This window comes from Apodemus sylvaticus, chromosome 3 (assembly GCF_947179515.1).
Source record: "Apodemus sylvaticus chromosome 3, mApoSyl1.1, whole genome shotgun sequence".
Classification (NCBI taxonomy): Eukaryota; Metazoa; Chordata; class Mammalia; order Rodentia; family Muridae; genus Apodemus; species Apodemus sylvaticus.
The window spans coordinates 100,625,800-100,637,497 of NC_067474.1; positions in this window are offsets into that span (position 1 = coordinate 100,625,800).

Below are 11,698 nucleotides of genomic sequence, written 5' to 3' on the forward strand. Positions count from 1 at the left end.
CAAGAAATTAACAGATATTTACTACATGCCAAATACATACCAAGAATGTTTCAGTTACTGAGGCTACTCCAGAGAACAAATCAGAGTTCCAAAATCACCAATCTCATCACATTATAGGATCATACTTTTATGAAGGATAATTGGAGAAGAATAAGGAAGCTAGGCAGAGGAGAAAGAAATCTCAAAGACAAAACTATATTCAAAATCAGTTCTAGAATAGCCAATAGCCTTAGATCAAATCTTAAATGGAAACAAAGAATATCAATTAGAAAATATAGAATAAAAAATTCCATATACAATAGCAATCTCAGAAATGAGATAAATATAAGAAATGTGATTCTGGGAAGGCAAGATGGCACAGGGCATAAAGGCATTTGTAGCCAAGATGGGTAGCCTGAGTTTGAACCCCAGGACATATATGGTAGAAGGAAAGAAGCAACTGCTTCAAGCTATCTACTGATTTCTGCATACTGACTGGAACATTGGTAACATTAGAACATTACAACGGCAATTATATGCTCCCTCAGACAGACAGACAGATAGACAGACAGACTGAAACACACACACTAAATAAATAAATAAATACAACATTTAAATGCAATTCCACTGAAAATACTAGAGCTTTTTTCACTAGCCAAATATTTCACATTAAATGGAAAATATATAGTAAGATGAATATTGAGAAAAGTTCTGTTGGGGGAAGAAAGGCAAGAAAGGGAGACAGGTTGTACCAGCTGGTGTAACATAAAGCTAGAGCAATTAAAACATCATAGTACTGGCTTAAGAACCGAAATCCAGAAGCACCTTCCCAAACCTGATGATATATAATGTGACAAAGGCAGCATTTCACACAGTGTGCAAAACAGGGGCCTTGGCAAATGGTGTTGAGACAGCGAAGGAATCCCACAGGAAAATCCAAAGCTGGACTACTGAATTCACCCACAGATCAAAGCAAATTCCCTAGGAGTGTAAGTCTCTAGAAAAACATGGAGTGATGGTGTTGCAATCCTTGAAATGGAGAGACCTACTTGTGGGGGCAAAAGTCACAGAAACCATAATGAATAAAATTATACAACTGAACTTCATAAAATTATATACAACCCCTCCCAAGTCAAAAGGCAATGATAGCTAAGCACCATTTGTAACATATATAACAAAGGTTTAATTATCTAAATACCTAAACATGCAAGTCAGTTAAAAAGAGGCCAGAGCCACACAATAGAAAATCTATTGAGGGCAGAGGACCTGAATAGAAAGCACCCAGGTACTCACAATCACACCCCCCTCCCAGATGTCCATTCACTCTCCTGGACACACAGACACTGCAAAAATTTTTTTAGGATGTTCATAAAAGTATTTAAGAGAAACCAAATAACCTGCATTTCTCATATTTCAAATTAGCAAGTATCAAACGAGACCCTGTTTGTGGCTGAGGACGGTGACCGAAAGTGTGTCCCTCTGGGATTATAAATCAATGCAGCCTTAGTGCAGGGCAAGTTGGGCGTGTAACAATAAAGGATAGAGACACTCTTTAGCTAAGCTGTTATACTTTTGAAAATGTATTCAAAATAAAACATAAAAAAAGAGCCTGGCAGTGGTAGTGCACACCTGTAATCCTAGCACTCTGGGAGGCAGAGGCAGGCAGATCTCTGAGTTCGAGACCAGCCTGGTCTACAGAGTGACTTCCAGGACAGCCAGGGCTACGCAGAGAAACCCTGTCTCGAAAAAACCAAATCCAAAAAACCAAAAAAAAAAAAAAAATGTATTCTATGATACACTAGTGCTTATGCATGGATATGGGGCCTCAATGCTATCCTGGCTGTGTTGTTGATATCAGTGAAGGGCTAGCAATGACCTGAACAGTCAGCTGTGAGTGTTGGTTTAATAATAGAATTTTACAGTTTCAAAGGAGTTATTTAAATATTTCTCTGGTTCTAATTAAACACCTCTGAGATATAATGTGCATTATTTTTTAAATAGGAATAATGTACAATTTCTGAAAAAGGAATCTAATATTTTTATTTCTATGAGAAACCAGTGCCTGTGGCAGCCTTCAGTATGGAAACAGTACAGTGGGGACAGAAGAATGGGAAGGAGACCTCACACTACAATACTCTGGGTTTGAACCATTTGTGTGCATTCCTATTAAAGTCTAATTAAGCAGCAGAAAGAAAGATGGTGTCCTTTTACCTTGCGACTATAGATTATAGATTAGGGAGTATAGGAGGACATGGAGGTAACAGATGAAGCAAGCTAAGCAACAACATTGATCTTAGGGAATTATGATCATTAGACTGCTCTTAACACTTAGTAGAGTGCCTGGCCTGCTTTAGGTATCCAATAAATGCTGGCCATTATTAGACACAGATTGCATAGCAGAATCACACATCATTTAGTGAAGTGGGAGGCTTGATTTTACAAGTTTTACTAGAGTAGGGTGAATTCCCTGGTTACTCTTTCTGCAATGCACACCCAGATGGTGGTGTCTGGTTGAAGGCCAGCTATATGCCCCAGGGGTTCTGCTAGTGAGGTGAGAGCTTAGCTTGGCCTATAGCCATGTTTTATACCTAAGTCCAGTTCCAGAGGCTATCCAATCCAGAGCACACCTTTCTTCTTGGGCACTGGTCCTTGTAATAAACACCCAGTCCTTCCGCACTTGGAAATTCCCCTTCTCCAAATGGGTATGCTGCCTCTACCATGGGCACAACTGATTGGATGAGGTGTACACACATGACCCAAATAGGGCCACTCCCATTTTCATTTTGGGGAATTTAGAACTAAAACCAATAGAAAATTAAGTCAGTTTCTATGCAGCTGAATGTGTGAATGTGCAGCTAGAAGTGAGCAGTGTATGCTAAGATAGGAAAAAATCCAAATTTCTTTGGAAAAATGAAAAGAGTAGGTTGCAGAGGCCTTCCAGATTCTGGCCTCAGTCTCTTCCATAGGCACAACCATGTCTTTGGATACTGTGAAATGTTTCTAGGATCCTAGAATCCATGCTCACTTTGTCTCTTGTTCTTATTCGGGTTGGCAGGGTTTCTACCTCATGCATTCATTTGTTTTGATTTTTGTAAGCAAATCATCCAAAACAATGCAGACATGTTGAACAGGGCAAGACTGCCCTCCTAGGGATAGTGGTAGAGGGGCCATGGGGTGAGGCCAACTGCTTTCTATTTGAAGATAAACTTTGACTTCTCCCCCAATATGAGCCATGTGCAATTGAAAGGAGATCATTTGGGTGGGAAGTTAACGCTGATAAAGGGGTTGTGCAGAGGAGAGGAGGGAGACCTACTCAAAAGAGGACTCCTCCAAAGTCCACCACGGCTGCTGCATGCATTTCTGCAGCTACAGTGAGAGATTACCTTCCTGAACTAAGTGGCCCAAAGTATCAGAAATGTGCTTCTTGTGATTTTGAAGAGTTTGGCAATTGGTAACCTCGAGGCCATCTTCTTTAGAAACCTATAAAGTGTTATCTTAATTAGGGTGAACAGACACCATGACTAAGGCAACTCATAAAGACAACATTTAGTTGGGGCTGACTTACAGGTTCAGGTGGTTCAATTCATTATCATCAAGGCAGGAGCATGGCCACATCCTAGCAGGCATGGTGCAGGAGGAGCTGAGAGCTCTACATCTTCATCTGAAGGCTGCTAGGAGAAAAATGGGCTTCCAGGCAGCTAGGATTAGATCAAAGCCCATACCCACAGTGACACACCTACTCCAACAAGGCCACACCTCCTAATAGTGCCACTCCCTGAGCCAAGCATATATAAATCATCACAGGTGAAATTCTTCCTTATTTTCTTCTAGCTTTTGGAATGGTCTTTAGTTCCTGACATTTATGACCTTGCAGCTGTGGTACTGCGGTCCCCACCTCTGTAATGGCTCTGTAATGACTCTGTGTGTCTCCTTAGTAGCATGTATGAGTATGTTTCTTCCTATAAGAACAGTAGTTACTGGGAGACTATCTGCCTTATTGACCTTATTGTGGCTTTTTACCCTGGTAAACACCTAGTCTCCATAGTGTCACATTCGCAGGCACATGGCTAAAACTCCATCCTACTTCTCAAGGACACAATTTAATCCATGGACACAGTCAGTGGAAAAGGAATGTTATTCTTGGTAGGAGTTTTGGTGACTGCAGAATGGGACTACAAACTTTATTCCAAGAGTTTAAAACAGAAGGGATTCCATGCAGGGACCTGACAACAGGTGATAGAAGCGGCCTGGAAGCCAAGCAGAGGACACCCAACAACCCCAACAGGAGCAAGAACAGAGAGCTGCTGCTGCTGCTGCTGCTGTGCTTACCTTGGAAGGACAAAGTGAAGAGCAGTCAAAGTGGAGGGACAGAGCTAGCTCTTCCAGAAGGGGGAGCAGGGAGATAGAGCCCTGGGATTCCTCTTTCATTGAGCCTGTCTCTCACAAAGGCCTCCATTAGTGAGCATCTGCCTGACTTGGGAACCTGGAGGCATGGCCTCCTTGCCACATTCAGACATCAGGGCAGGAGAAGGAATGCAGTTGAAGGCAAGAAGACCCAGGCCTGGCTCACACAGTGTAAGGTGCTCTTTAATTAGCTTCACAACAACCTATGCCCAAGGAACAACTATCCTGGTTTACAAACAGATGCTAAGACAGCAGAACACCCACCCCAAGCTTCCATTTGGTCTTATGTTTGTATAAGGGGCTATTCTTGAAGCGCAAGTTACTTTCTTCAGTCTTCTTTTCCAGCTCCCTGTTGATTCTGCCTCCTATATCTGCACATGCATAGGTGATAGTGTCCTTTACAAATAACCCTCTTGCAGGAAAAACCTTCTCTGAGGGACACAGTTGGCAAAACCAGACTCCACAGCCAAAGGTTACCATCAACACCTGCTGTGCTTGATCAGCTGTGGAAGCATGCTTGACTGCTCTCCCCCCTCCTCTCTTCTCTCCTGACTATTCTCTCTCCCTCACCTCTTCCCTCTATGCTATTGCACTAGCTAACTTTATCACAGTGATTACTCACCTACGGCTCTCTGGCTCAACCTAGTGTGTCCCATTAGCTGTGGATAATCTTTGTTATACACTCTCCTTGTCATTTGTTATTTTTGTTGTTGTTGTTTGCCTGGGATACCCCCATGGAACTTGAAACTGATAAGTACTATTCTGTTTTTCCACTTCTCCATTTCCACCAAGGCTGGGCTTTGGATTTCTTTGCCATGAAAATCTTTTTTTTTTTTTTAAATAAAAAAAAAAAAAAGAGGAAATAGAAGCTAAATGGAGACAGTATCTTCTGAAGGCAATGCCAAGAATGCCCTGGTTTTGATTAAGGAAAAGAGAGAGAATCTCTTTAAAAATTGGATGAGAATGGCTATAAGCAACTGGCAAGTTCAGCAAGGAACAGATGGATGTAAAACCAAGGGTTAATGAAATAATGTCTCCTAATCTTGTTTTCCAAAATGTCTCCAGCCTTTTAAACAATTGTAAGATATAAGTTAGTATGGCTGTTAAAAACCAGGGCTCATTGACCCTACCTCAACTGCCCAGACACAGTATTCTGTGGGGCAGTTTGCAGAGATCTATGACTAGGTCTCAGAGGAAAGACTGTGGTATACCCAAGGAAGTCAGGCTTTGTCTGCTATTTGATGTTTGGGCAAAAGCTCTGATGCCACGGGTTGCGTTAAAGCAGAACAGGTTTCCAAGCAGGCTTGTCTTGAAACATAAGCCACCTTACACATCTGAAGCCTTAGGCAATGTAGGGTATGTGTTGTGGCCATTTTTTAAAAATAATTTTTAATTTTCTATATTCTTTGTTTACATTCAAAATGATTTTCCCTTTCCCAGTTCCCCCTCCCCATAAGTTCCCTAAGCCCTCTTTCCTCCATCCATTCTCCTATTACCCCCTCCTACTTCTCTGTCCTTGTATGACCCTACAATGCTGGAACAAGCATTTTCAGGATCCGGGACCTCTCTTTCCTCTCTCTTGGGAGTCATTTAATATGTGAATTGTGTCTTGGGTATTCAGAGTTTCTGAGCTAATATCCACTTATCAATGACTGTATTCCATGTGTGTTCTTTTGTGATTGGGTTGCCTCACTTAGGATGATATTCTCCAGATCCAACCATTTGCCTAATTTTCGTGAATTCATTGTTTTTAATTGCTGAGTAGTATTCCATTGTGTAAATATACCACATTTTCTGTATACATTCCTCCATTGAGGGACATCTGGGTTCTTTCCAGCTTCTGGCTATTATAAATAGGGCTGCTATGAACATAGTGGAACATGTGTCCTTATTGCATGCTGGGGAATCCTCTGGGTATATGCCCAGAAGTGGGGTTGCAGGGTCCTCTGGAAGTGTTATGCCCAGTTCTCTGAGGAACAGCCAGACTGATTTCCAGAGTGGTTGTAACAACTTGCATTCCTACCAGCAATGGAGGAGTGTTCGCCACATCCTTGCCAACACCTACTTTCTCCTGAGTTTTTAATCTTAGCCATTCTGACTAGTGTGAGGTGAAATCTCAGGGTTGTTTTGATTTGCATTTCCCTAATGACTAATGACGTTGAACATTTTTTAAGGTGCTTCTCAGCCATTCGAAGTTCTTCAGGTGAAAATTCTTTGTTTAGATCTGTACTCCATTTTTAAATAGGGTTATTTGGCTCTCTGGAGTCTAACTTCTTGAGTTCTTTGTATATATTGGATATTAGCCCTCTATTGGATGTACGATTGGTGAAGATACTTTCCCAATTTGTTGGTTGCGGTTTTGTCCTTTTGACAGTGTCCTTTGCCTTACAAAAACTTTGTAATTTTATGAGGTCCCATTTGTCAATTCTTGATCTTAAAGCATAAGCTATTGGTGTTCTATTAAGGAACTTTTCCTCTGTGACCATGTCCTCAAAGGTCTTTCCCAGTTTCTTTTTCTATTAGTTTCAGTGTGTCTGGTTTTATGTGGATGTCCTTGATCCACTTAGAGTTGAGCTTAGTACATGGAGATAAGAATGGATCAATTCACATTCTTCTGCATGCTGACCTCCAGTTGAGCCAGCACTATTTGTTGAAAAGGCTGTCTTTTTTCCACTGAATGGTTTCAGCTCCTTTGTCAAAGATCAAGTGACCATAGGTATGTGGGTTCATTTCTGGGTCTTCAATCCTATTCTATTGATCTACCTGCCTGTCACTGTACCAATACCACGCAGTTTTTAACACTATTGTTCTCTTGTACTGCTTGAGGTCTGGGATACTGATTCCCACAGAAATTCTTTTACTGTTGAAAATAGTTTTAGCTATCCTGGTTTTTGTGTAGTCCAGATTCATTTGAGAATTGCTTTTTCTAACTCTATGAAGAACTGAGTTGGCATTTTGATGGGGATTGCATTGAATCTGTAGATTGCCTTTGGTAAGATGGTCATTTTTACTATATTAATCCTGCCAATCCATGAACATGGAAGATTTTTCCATTTTCTGAGGTCTTCTTTGATTTCCTTCTTCAGAGACCTGAAGTTCTTCTCATACAGATCTTTCACTTGTTTGGTTAGAGTCACACCAAGATACTTTACATTGTTTGTGGCTATTGTGAAGGGTGCCATTTCCCTAATTTCTTTCTCAGCTTGCTTATCCTTTGCATATAGGAAGGCTACTGATTTGCTTGAGTTTATTTTATAGCCAGCTACTTTTCTGAAGTTGTTTATCAGCTGTAGGAGTTCTCTGGTGGAGTTTTTTTTGTTGTTGTTGTTTGTTTGTTTATAATTTTTTAATTTATTGATATACTTATTTACATTTCAAATGATTTCCCCTTTTCTGGACCCCCACTCCCCGAAAGTCCCATCAGTCCCCTTCCCTCTCCCTGTTTTCCCACCCAACCCTTCCCACTTCCCTGTTCTGATTTTGTTCTATACTGCTTCACTGAGTCTTTCCAGAACAAGAGGCCACTCCTCCGTTCTTCTTGTACCTCATTTGATGTATGGATTATGTTTTGGGTATTCCAGTTTTCTAGGTTAATATCCACTTATTAGTGAGTGCATACCATGATTCATCTTTTGAGACTAGGTTACCTCACTTAGTATGATGTTCTCCAGCTCCATCCATTTGCCTAAGAATTTCATGAATTCATTGTTTCTAATGGCTGAATAGTACTCCATTGTGTAGATATACCACATTTTTTGCACCCACTCTTCTGTTGAGGGATACCTGGGTTCTTTCCAACTTCTGGCAATTATAAATAGGCCTGCTATGAACATAGTAGAACATGTATCCTTATTACATGCTGGGGAATCTTTTGGGTATATGCCCAGGAGTGGTATAGCAGGATCTTCTGGTAGTGAGGTGCCCAGTTTTCGGAGGAACCGCCAGACTGATTTCTCTGGTGGAGTTTTTTTAGGTCACTTAAGTAGACTATCATATCATCTGTAAATAATGATAGTTTGACTTCTTCCTTTCCAATTTGTATCCCATATTGTCTAATTGCTCTAGCTAGAACTTCAAGTACTATATTAAAGAGATATGGAGAGAGGGGGCAGTCTTGTCTAGTCCCTGATTTTAGTGGGATTGCTTCAAGCTTCTCTCCATTTAGTTTGATGTTGGCTACCAGTTTGCTGTATATTGCTTTTACTATGTTTAGGTATGGGCTTTGAATTCCTGTTCTTTCCAAGACTTTTAGCATGAAATGATGCTGAATTTTGTCAAATGCTTTTTCAGCATCTAATGAAATGACCATGTGTTTTTTTTCTTTGAGTTTGTTTATGTGGTGGATCACATTGATGGATTTTCTTATATTGCACCATCCCTGCATCCCTGGGATGAAGCCTAGTTGATCATGGTGAATAATCGTTTTGATGTGTTCTTGGATTTGATTGGCAAGAATTTTATTGAGTATTTTTGCATCAATATTCATAAGGGATATTGGCCTGTAGTTCTCCTTCTTTGTTGGATCTTTGTGTGGTTTTGGTATTACCATAATTGTGGCTTCATAGAACGAGTTGGGTAGTGTTCCTTCTGTTTCTATTTTGTGGAATAATTTGAAGCGTATGAAGGCACAAAATACCCAAATTTGTGGGACACAATGAAAGCAGTGCTAAGAGGAAAACTCATAGCCCTGAGTGCCTCCAAAAAGAAACTGAACAGAGCATACACTAGCAGCTTAATGGCACACCTGAAAGCTCTGGAACAAAAAGAAGGTAATTCACCCAGGAGGAGTAGAAAACAGGAAATCATCAAACTCAGGGCTGAAATCAATCAAGTAGAAACAAAGAGAACCATACAAAGAATCAACAAAACCAGGAGTTGCTTCTTTGAGAAAATCAACAAGATAGATAAAGGGCACAGAGGCAGTATACAAATTGACAAAATTAGGAATGAAAAGGGAGATATAACAACAGAAACTGAGGAAATTCAAAAAATCATCAGATCCTACTACAAAAGTCTATATGCAACACAACTGGAAAATCTGGAGAAAATGGACAATTTCCCAGCAGATACCAAATACCAAAATTAAATCAGAATCAAATAGATCAACTAAACAGTCCCATAACCCCTAAAGAAATAAAAGGGGTCATAGAAAGTCTTCCAACCAAAAAAAGCACAGGACCAGATGGTTTAGTGCAGAATTCTATCAGACCTTCAAAGTGTTGTAGCCATAATGGATCAGAAGCAAGAGGCTCTTTCCTTATGTCCAGAATCCTCATCAGGGCCTAGTTGGAATCTCCTGCTGCCCAGGCAGGATGAGAGATGAGAGTCGGCTCTGATTTCAAGAAAGCAAACAAAAATCCTTACATTTGCACATAAATTGTTCACTGAGGTTCATGCTCATTTGATTTGTTTAAATGTCTGACTTTCGAAAGTCCCCGACAGCCAAGAACTGTCTGCCTGAGCTCACCACCCAGTGTATAGCAAGTGCTCAGTCAATATTTGCTGAATGGGCAAATTGGCAGTTTGGGAAGTCAAATCTTGAAAGAGCATTACTTTGCTTCCTGCAACATGCCCCGTGTACCAGCTCTAGAATGCATCAACTCTGGGTGTGCCCTCCACCCCGTGATAGTGAGCAGACAGTAAAATCTCACCATGGCCTCTGTTCAGGCAGGCATTCCCTCGGTTGTGAGGGAACCTCTGAAGTTGCCTAGCATCTCAGGGATCCTTGCCCATCTTTTGAATTTTTCAAGTGCCCCGAGCTATTATGAATGTGTTCTGTGTTTATATTCCAAGCAGCTTGAATCACTGCCTTGCAAAAAAATGCAAGTTGGAAAGTTAATTCATTCCTTTTTGTCAAGGTAATTGCAATTTCACCCTAATCCTCTCTTGTCAAAGACGTTTCTACAATGCAGGGAGTTAGTTATCTTTGACAAGAGACACTTCAAGGTGATTTAATAACAACACTTGCTATGAGTCACAGTCCCCCCAGTCATCCACTCTTCAGTTCAGTAGAATAGGGTTTCAAGTACAGAAGAGAGAGGGCATTCAGCTAGGCTCAGAACCCACTTACGCACTTCCAGCCAAATGCACACCTTTGAGTGAGAGAGAGAAGAAAAAACTCTCTAATGAGTACTTGTGGCATAGAAGGTGATAAGCGTGGGCATCCAAAGCAGCAGTGTTGATGTTTGTTTGCTTTGGTCAAGCTCTATTCATCCAGTGCTTTGAAACTTCTTAGAATACTTACAAGTTTGACAACTATAGACAAGAAATTTAAGGTGGGGATCAATTATTAATTCAACAGCTTACTGAGTGGCTCTAGGAGCTAAGCTCTGTGCTGAGGGCTGGGAGTCAGCTGCACACAGGCTGTTAGCAGCTTTCACCAAGCTAGCAAGATAGAAGATATTTGAAAACAGCATGTTTCCCCATCCATGTCTCTTTTAAGTCAAACACTACAAAAGCGTGTGATGCATGCCTTTTAAATTCATCAGCCTAGTAGAAAGGCTTAGGGTGGCTATTTTTTTTTTTCAGTGTAACCAAACTCCCATCTCACTGAGCTTTAGGAAGCAACTTATGCCTGTTACTAAGTTTCTAGTTTTAGCCTCTCACTAGGGCACAGCAAAAGGCCAGGAAATACCAGCCATGTCTCATAAAGCTATGACTCAGGCAATCTCTGTGTGGAAGGCTAGGAGACAGTTCCACCCTGAAGTCTGATCACTCTTCAAAGTGAAGTCTTGGGGGCTGGAGGGCTGGCTCAGTGGTTAAGAGCACAACTGCTCTTCCAGAGGTCCTGAATTCAAATCCCAGCAACCACATGGTGGCTCACGACCATCTGTAATTAGATCTGATACCCTCTTCTGGTGTGTCTGAAGAGAGTGACATTGCTCTCACATACATAATATAAATAAATAAATAAATCTTAAAAAAAAAAAGAAAAAAGGAAAGTGAATTCTCTCCCACCAGCCATGCCTGAGCAGCCAAAGAAGGCAAGGCTTGGGCCAGTTGTCCTGGAAAGGCTCACACTCACGCCACATCTTCCTTATAATGGGAGTTAACAAGCTGCATTTTGACATCAAGACTAGGCAAGGGGGCATCTTGCCAAGTGCCATGTACTCCACCTCCAGTTAGAAGTTTCCTGGGCATGCCCACACTGATGTCATTTGCTGTAGGCAAATTCTCTACCCATACTTCTAAAAAACCCACCCTGGCTACTCCTAATAGAGTTCTTAGTGTCTCTTTCTTCTGAGTTTTTAAAACAAGGGGCACTGTACTTGACAGGTTCCCACAGGTTGGTGGGAGTGCCCTAACAGATACTGGT